The sequence below is a fragment of the Balaenoptera musculus genome, chromosome 6 (genome assembly GCF_009873245.2).
Source record: "Balaenoptera musculus isolate JJ_BM4_2016_0621 chromosome 6, mBalMus1.pri.v3, whole genome shotgun sequence".
In the NCBI taxonomy this organism is placed as follows: Eukaryota; Metazoa; Chordata; class Mammalia; order Artiodactyla; family Balaenopteridae; genus Balaenoptera; species Balaenoptera musculus.
Window position 1 is genome coordinate 105901733 of NC_045790.1, and position 8080 is coordinate 105909812.

The 8080-nt window shown below is 44.1% G+C and overlaps 1 non-coding gene across 1 annotated transcript; it reads left to right on the forward strand.

Moving 5' to 3' along the window:
• Positions 1 to 3939: 3939 nt before the first annotated feature.
• On the forward strand, positions 3940 to 4043 carry LOC118897644. The gene has a single exon (XR_005020527.1). It is a non-coding gene; the product is annotated as a U6 spliceosomal RNA (small nuclear RNA).
• Positions 4044 to 8080: the final 4037 nt, after the last annotated feature.

Consider the following 8080-nt stretch of genomic DNA (forward strand, 5'->3'; position numbering starts at 1 on the left):
GGTGGCATTTCACGTGCCAAAGGTTGGCTGGCCCTGCCCTGGCCCTGGCCGCTTGGCTCCGGGGCCCTCATTCCAACTGTGCAAGGACAGAAACTTTATTCTCTTCCACTGCAAGAGGCCTCCGCCCCTCACCATCTGTGCAGCATCCCCCTCCGTGACGCCCCTGCCCCCACCCAGGGGCCAGGGCCTCCCTTCTCCATGGCTCAACACAGAGCGGATTAGATAGGGTGATTCCAAAGTCAAGTTTCCCAGGTCCTTTTAAGCCAGGGATTTTATTGACAGGGAAAGCCATTGTTACCAAGATGTCCATGTCCCACCCCAACCTGTCCTGCTTTCTGCATGAGGCCCTGACAGATTCGAACAGCTGCTGCAGCTGGAACAAGCTTCTTGTGGAAGGAGCCAGGGCTTTGGGAGCCAGACAGCCCTTGGTTTGAATCCCAGTTCTGCCACCTACCACCTGTGGAACTTGGGCACTCTACCTGAAGTCTCTGGTCTCAGTTTCCTCCTCTGTAAAATGGGGATGACAACCTTGATCTTCCAGGAATGTTGTGAGGTTGAAATGAGCTAATGGATGTGCAAAAGCACTGAGTGGGAGCACAGAGGGTGTACAGCAGGGCAAGCACAATGCACCATGAGGGACCTCAAAGACTGACTTGGGGTATCACCCTCGGTCTGACCCCCAGGGCCTCAGGTCGGGCCAGACCCAAAGTGAGTTGTCGGCAAACGTGAGCATATCCTCAAACTGATGCTCTTCCTTGCCTTCTCTAACAGAGAGTGGAGAGGGCAAATGTCTTTCATCCAGTGAGCCTACTTGGATTGATTGGTAGTGGTCGTCTACGGGAGCTGCCCACCCAGGCCCAGGACAAGGGAGGACAGTGAGGGATTAGCAATGTTTGCCATGAGAACAAGAAGTTTGGGTGGTGAGATGTATGCTACGTTTGCCATTTCTGTTATAGGACAAGGTCTAAATAATGCTTCTCGTTCTAGTTTTTGCCTGGATTTGTGTAACAGCCTCTACATTGATCTTTCTGCTTGTCCCTTCCTACCCTCTGATCTTCAACTTCTAGAGTGAATTTTCTAAAATGAAAATCTGACCATTTCACTCCATTACCTGTCACTGTCCCATGGCTCCTCCCATTCCACTGAGGATCCCAGGGGTGGCTTTTAAGGCCTCCCTCCATCCACCTTCTCAGACTCATCCATGGCCACTCACTTCCAAATATCCCAACCTCAAGCCCCATAGGTCTGAGGGCCTTCAAGAACCAAGATGTGAGGATCCGAGGCAGCTTGGAAAGTCAAACCCAAAACCCTGTGCCCAGACTCACAAGATCAGAGGGGTAGCCAGAGAGTTCACTGCATTTACCACCAGTGAGTTTAACAAACCAGAGGGAGCTGGTAAACTTCCAATGGACCCTGAAGTGCAGTTTAGCAAAGCTGTCACCTGCTCACCCTTAACCACACTGATGGGATTAGTCCTGAGTCGCCCCTGCAGAGGGGAATTTACACTGCTCTGTCTCCTGATTGCCCATTCCAAGACAAATCTCCTTGGCAGCCAGACACAGGGTAGAGGCTTCCAGGCACCGCTGGGTCCAAAGCTTTCTAGTCCAGGGTCCAGGCATGTATGAGGGCCCTTGCCCCACAGAAGGCCAGTGGGGTTCCTCCTCATTCCCTCCCAGTTCCAACTCTTGCTATTCCCCTGAAGACAATCAGATATTTCAGTCTTTCAATTTCACAAACTCCTACCCTATGCTCCTGCTCTGGCCAGGTACGGAGATGAGCCTTGGGGATTCAGAGATGGCGCAATGCAAAAGTGTTCAGTGGACATTGTCAATGAACCAGACAGGAGGGGTTGATGGTCAGGGCGCATAACCAGCGCCACATGGCTGAGGAATGAGGAACTCATAAACAAATCTCCATTTGTTTCTAAAAGATTGGGATGTCAACTAAAATGCTAAGGAAGAGTCTAGACTTGCTGAAGAGGCAAGCATATGAATGAGTTCCTTGAGGGAAAATAGCTTCTTTAAAGAAAAGAATCCAAACAGGTTTTTTTTTTCTTTCTTTTTTTCTGTTTAACTTTTTACTTTGAAATAATGACAAAGTTACAGAAAAATTAGAAGAGTAGCACAAATAACTCCTAAATACTCTTCCCCTTGATTCACCAATTATTCACACTTTGCGACATTTGCTTTGTCTTTCTATGTACAGCTTTTTTCTGAACACTTGAGGGTAAGTTGCAAATATGATGCCCCTTTTCCCCTAAATACTTCAGTGTATATTGCCTAAGAACATGAACATTCAGATAACCACAGTACAATTAGCAGAATCAGGAAATGTAGAGTTGACATAAAATTATATCTAATCTACAGGTCTTATACAAATTTGGTGAAGCTTAGAGCAGTTTTTTTTTTCCAGTTCAGGATCCAATCCAGAATAACACATCACATTTAAGTCTCCCTTAACTCTAGAACAGTTCCCCAGCCTTCCTTTGTCTTCCATGACATTGCCATTTTTGAAGAGTACAGGTCATTTATTTTGTAAAATATTCCTCGATTTTCATTTGTCAGAGATTTCCTCATGATTAGATTCAGGCTATGCATTTGGGGCAGAGATACCACAGAAATGATACTATGTCTTTCTCCATACGTCATATTAAGAAGCACTTGATGTCAATTTGCCCTATTACTGGTGATGGTTACTTTGATCCCTTGGTTAAGGTGGTGTCCACCAGTTTTATCTACCGTACAATCACTATTTTCTCTTTATAATTAATAAGTAATTTGCATGGGAGTACTTTGATGCTATATAAATATTTTATTTCTCATCAAGTTTTCACCCTCTAATTTTAGCATCTTGATTTTTATCTACATTAATTATTTCTCTGATGACTGCAAAATTGTGACTTAAGAATTTCTATTATTATGAGTCAGCGTTCTACTGAAAGAAGAGCTTACAGTATACATACATACAGTGGATGATGGGCACATGAATTCTTATCTTATTCAATGGGTTATAATTCATTACTATTATTGGGGCTTCCCTGGGGGCCCAGTGGTTAAGAAGCCACCTGTCAATGCCGAGGACGTGGGTTCGATCCCTGGTCCGGGAAGATCCCACATGCCACGGAGCAACTAAGCCCATGTGCCACAACTACTGAGCCCGTGTGCCACAACTACTGAAGCCCGCACGCCTAGAGCCAGTGCTCCACAACAAGAGAAGCCACTGCAATGAGAAGCCCGTGCGCTGCAACTAGAGAAAGCACGCGTGCAGCAAAGAAGACCCAACGCAGCCAAAATAAATAATTTTAAAATTCATTACTATTATTATTTACTTGATAACCAAATTGTTCCAGATTTGGCCAGTGAGAGCTCATTCACCGTGGCTGCTATGTCCTTTTGATGTGTCTCTCTTATTCATTGAGCACTTCCTTATTTTCTGACACAAAAGGATGCTCTAGACTCATCCTATATTTTCTATGGCCTTGCCCAGGAACCAGCCATTTCTTCTAGCAGCTCTGGTTTCCCTGTGGGAGGATGGTATTATGGTGTTTAGAAGCAAGGAGCTGGGCACAGCTGGACTCACTGTTCGCAGGGTATCATTGCTTCTAGGTCCTCTCAGTGGATAGAACTAGGAAACACATACACATATAAATATAAATCCAAGAGTTCATACTGATGCCTCCAGTTCCCATCCAATACCACAGCGTTCTTCCTGGCCTTCCCCATTTCCTATTTGTATGTCCCTTCTACAACAGTGAGAAACCTGCCTCTCAACATTCTCAATATATTTCACCTTTTACTCAGTCTGCCAATGCACAGAGACTAGTTTCAGAATTAGTCACTATGAAAAGCAAGCCCATTAGGTAGAGTTCAGTATTTGTTTGCAATCCTTTTTATCTTTAGACTGAGGGTATATATCAAAGTTCTGTGTTCAAAAGTTGGGGTGCTTGCAGTACAGATACTAAAATTGGAACAATACAGAGAAGATTAGCATGACTCCTGCACAAGGATGACGAAAAAATAGTTACTTAAATTAGTCCTTTTTTTCACTTCAGTGTGGTTTGTTATTCATTTGAAACATAATTCAATAATTTATAAATATAGAGCTACTTCATTAGAGATTTTTATTTCTTTCCATGGCTTGTTTTAGTTCTCTTATAAATAACATGTAACTAAATTTTCTTTTCCCCACTTTTTTCAGCTTGTCTTCTTGTTGTTTTTGTTTTAATAAAGGAAATTAACCCATTTACATGTATAGTGAAAGCTAATATGTCTGGTCTTTTTCCTGACATCTTGTTTGTGTTATTTCTTCAATATGGATGGGAGAGAATTAGGAGACCCTTGTATCTGCCAGAGCCCAGCATCTGGTCTGGAGCGTAGCAATGCTCAGCAGATATTTATGGAATGTTGGCTGGAAGCTCAACAAGTGACTTCCCCTTGTACCTGGATAGATAGACACAGGGTCTTGACCTTACTGTGATTATAACGATGACTATGGCAGTAGTTACCATTAAGTTGAATAATTATGAAAAGTCTTAGCAAAGGGCCTGGATGGAGTGATCACTGAATAAACTGCACCTGCTATTGATTGAGCATTGACTAAGAACCAGGCATGGTGCTCCATTATCTTATTTAATCCTCCCAATAATCCCATTTTACAGATGGGGAAACCTGGGGTTTAGAGAGTCATTTGTTCTTATACCTAGGAAGCAGTCAAGTTGGGATCTGAATCCAGACCTGACTTCAAAATCCACACTTTATCCACCACATGTCCCAGCCTCTACAAATGCAAAGACAAACACATACAGAGTCAGCTAATTCCAGGAACTCTGAAGTTCTTGCTCACAAAGTCAGAGATTCCTTAGCTGGACCCAACTGCCAGCCAGTCCCCTGGAAACCCACAGCTGGAATAGAAGCCAATCCCAGGAAGTCAGGTCCATAAGGGTATAAGGAAATGCTCCTTTGTTGGACTTAAAACATTTGGCCAGAGTATGGGAAACGAACATTCTCATGCTCTGCTAGTGGAAGCATAATGACAGCCAACATTAATGCGAACTTATTCTGGGCCAGGCCCTTTACACTGGGATTTTTCAACCTCAGCACTGTTGACATTTGGGACTGGATCATTCTTTGTTGGGGTGGGGAGCACTGCCCTGTGCCTTGTAGGATGTTCAGCAGCATCCCTGACCTCTACCCACCAGATGTTAGTAGCACCCCTCCCCAGTCGTGACAACCAAAAATCTCTCCAGACATTGCCAAATATCCCCTTGGGGGCGGGCAAAGTCACCCCAGTTGAGAACCACTGCTGTACATGTATTACACTAATTTAATTCTCACAACAAACTGATGAGATTGGTATTTTCATTATCCCCGTTCTACAGATAAGTTAACTGAGGCACAGACAAGTTAAAGTCCTACCAATAATGAGCATAGAGTAGGGATTAAAATCCAAGTAGCTGGAGTCCAGAGGCCACAGTGCTTCATTGTAGTGGCCAGCCTGTCTGATCTGACCTTTCCAGAGAACAGTTTGGGAGAATATTAAAAAAAAGTAAACATGCATACCATTTAGCCCACAGTCCCATGTCTAGGACTTTAAAGAAATGTACACACAAAGCTGTCATCTCATTGTTTACACTCAACGAAAAGCTGGAAGTGTGGTAAAGACCCATCTGGAGGGGACTAGCCTGCCTTCCTCCTGGGCCTGAGCACTGAGCTTGAGCCAGGCATAATTTTTTAACCACGTGATTTATTCTGCAGACAATATAAAGGGTTATGCAGATTTGTACTGACAAAGAAAGATGTCTTTGATACTGGATTGAAATAAAAACATTTAAAACCCACATGTATAGTATGGTTTTACCTCTGTAAAGTTTTATGTACATATAGCAAGTGGGGAAAGTGCCATTTGTAACAAGAGGTGATTACAGTAACTCTTGCACTCGTTTAGAATATTATCTGATGGGATGCTTGGCGTGAGAGGAAGGCCAGTGACAAAAGGCCACATATTGTATGATTCCATTTATATGAAATGTCAGAATAGGCAAATCCATAGAGACAGAAAGATCAGTGTTTGCCAGGGCCTAAAGAGAGGGGGACAGGGGAGTGACAGCTAATGGGTATGGGATTTCTTTATAGGGTGACAAAAAATGTTCTGGAATAAGATAGTGATGACGGTCCCACAACCTTGTGAATATACTAAAAGCCAGCGAATTGTACGCTTTAAAAGGATGAATGTTATAGTATGTGAATAATGCTTCAGTAAAACAGATTTTGACAGGGAGAAATTGACAAATCCAAAGCAATGATTAGGAAGCCAGTGACACAATAGAGAATCTATTCCCCCAGGGATCCAGAGGACTATTGGAGGGGGCATTTCCCTCAGTGCGTGGAAAGAGGAGCTGAAATTAGTTGACTGTTGAAGGATGCCTGGACAACTTGGGGATGGCTGGGGCTGACACGTGGCTTCCGAATACACAGATGTGTACCTTCTTCTCCTGCTTCTCTTTACATTACTCTGAGTTCAAGTTCCAATAGCCTCTTGAGTTAGAGGCTACTCCCTTTAACAGGCTTTAGTGGCACCAAAGGATAAAGCTCTAGCCCCCCCACATCAACTCCACCAGCCCCCACTCCCACCCTAGGAAGCCCACAGTCCAGGTAAAAACAATGTGCTCAATCTCGTTACGTAATCACTGTGGGATAAACCCTTCCCCCTTCACTTCCAACTAGATCGACACCCCTGAAAACCCAACTCAAAATCACTTCAACAACATGGGGACTTGTTTTCCTTGCATAACAAGAAGTCCTGGGCATGGCAGTCCAGGATTGTTTATTCAAAGGCTCAGTGACATCAGTAAGGACCCAGATTCTTGTCTTTTTTGCTTGGCTGCCCTCTCATCTTGTCTCATCCTCAAGGGTGCAAGATGGCTGCTGCAGTTCTGGATCACATCTTCACCATCAGTGTCCAGAGGCAGAAAAGGGATTGGCTTGGTCCTTCTCAGAAGTTCTTCTGAAGTTCCTTCCCTCCTCATAGTCAGAGCTGGGCCACATGGCCTGGCCGTACCCAACTACTGGCAAGGGACTGAGGACCACAGTGATCAGCTTAGACTCATCAGGATTTACCTGAGTAAAATAGTAACTTAGTGACCGGAGGGGTAGACGCCAGAACAAAACCCAGTCTCTGCAGCGATGGAGGAAGGGGAACAGGCAGCCAGCCATGGTGGCCACATCGGGATTCCTTCCCCACAGGCCTTGCCCTCTGCCTGGCATACCTTTCTCAATCTCTCCAGGTTTACGCCTCCTCTTCCTTCACATCAGCTGGGCACCTCCTCCAGAAAGCCCTCCCTGTCCTCACTGGCTAGGTCAAAGAACCAGCACCCTGTTTGTAGCTCTGGCCATAGTTGCAACTAATTAATTACGTGTGTCATTATATTTGATTAAAATCTGTCCCACGGAGGCAGCTCCACCCTTTATCCCCAGGACCCAGTCAGAGCCTGGCACAGAGTAGGTACTCAATAAACAGTTACTGGCTAGACAGATATATCAGTATGTTACAAGAAGCAGATGTGAGGTCTGGAAGATGATATCAAGAGTTTTCTCTGAGTGGTGAGATATTTTATTAAAACATAACCCACACAGCAGAGTGCTGACATCTTAGGCGTAGCTTGATGACTATACAAATGAATACACTGGTGTAAGTAGCTGGGAGGTGTGATATGGAGTAATTTTATTTTCCCCTCTGTCCTTTTCTGGGTCGTTTAAACCTTTTTCAATCTTACAAGGGGCTGGGTTATTTTTACAAAAACAAAACTTTTATTTATTTTTTTTTTTAACAAAGAAAACGTCATTTTCAACTATTCGGATGTGGAAGGAACCCATGGAGTGCTAAGAATTTCTTCTTCTCTTGTTTTATTTTCCCTCCCTCCTTCCCCTGACCTCGAAGCAGGGGCATCCTCTTTGATAACCTCTTCCTATCCTCCAGGGGATAGGTATGAATTTGTTACAAAACCCCAAAGGCTGTGCTGGGCTCAGGAATAAAAGTGAGGCAAAAAGGTAAATTTCCATGAGAAAATTATACAGGTGTTTGT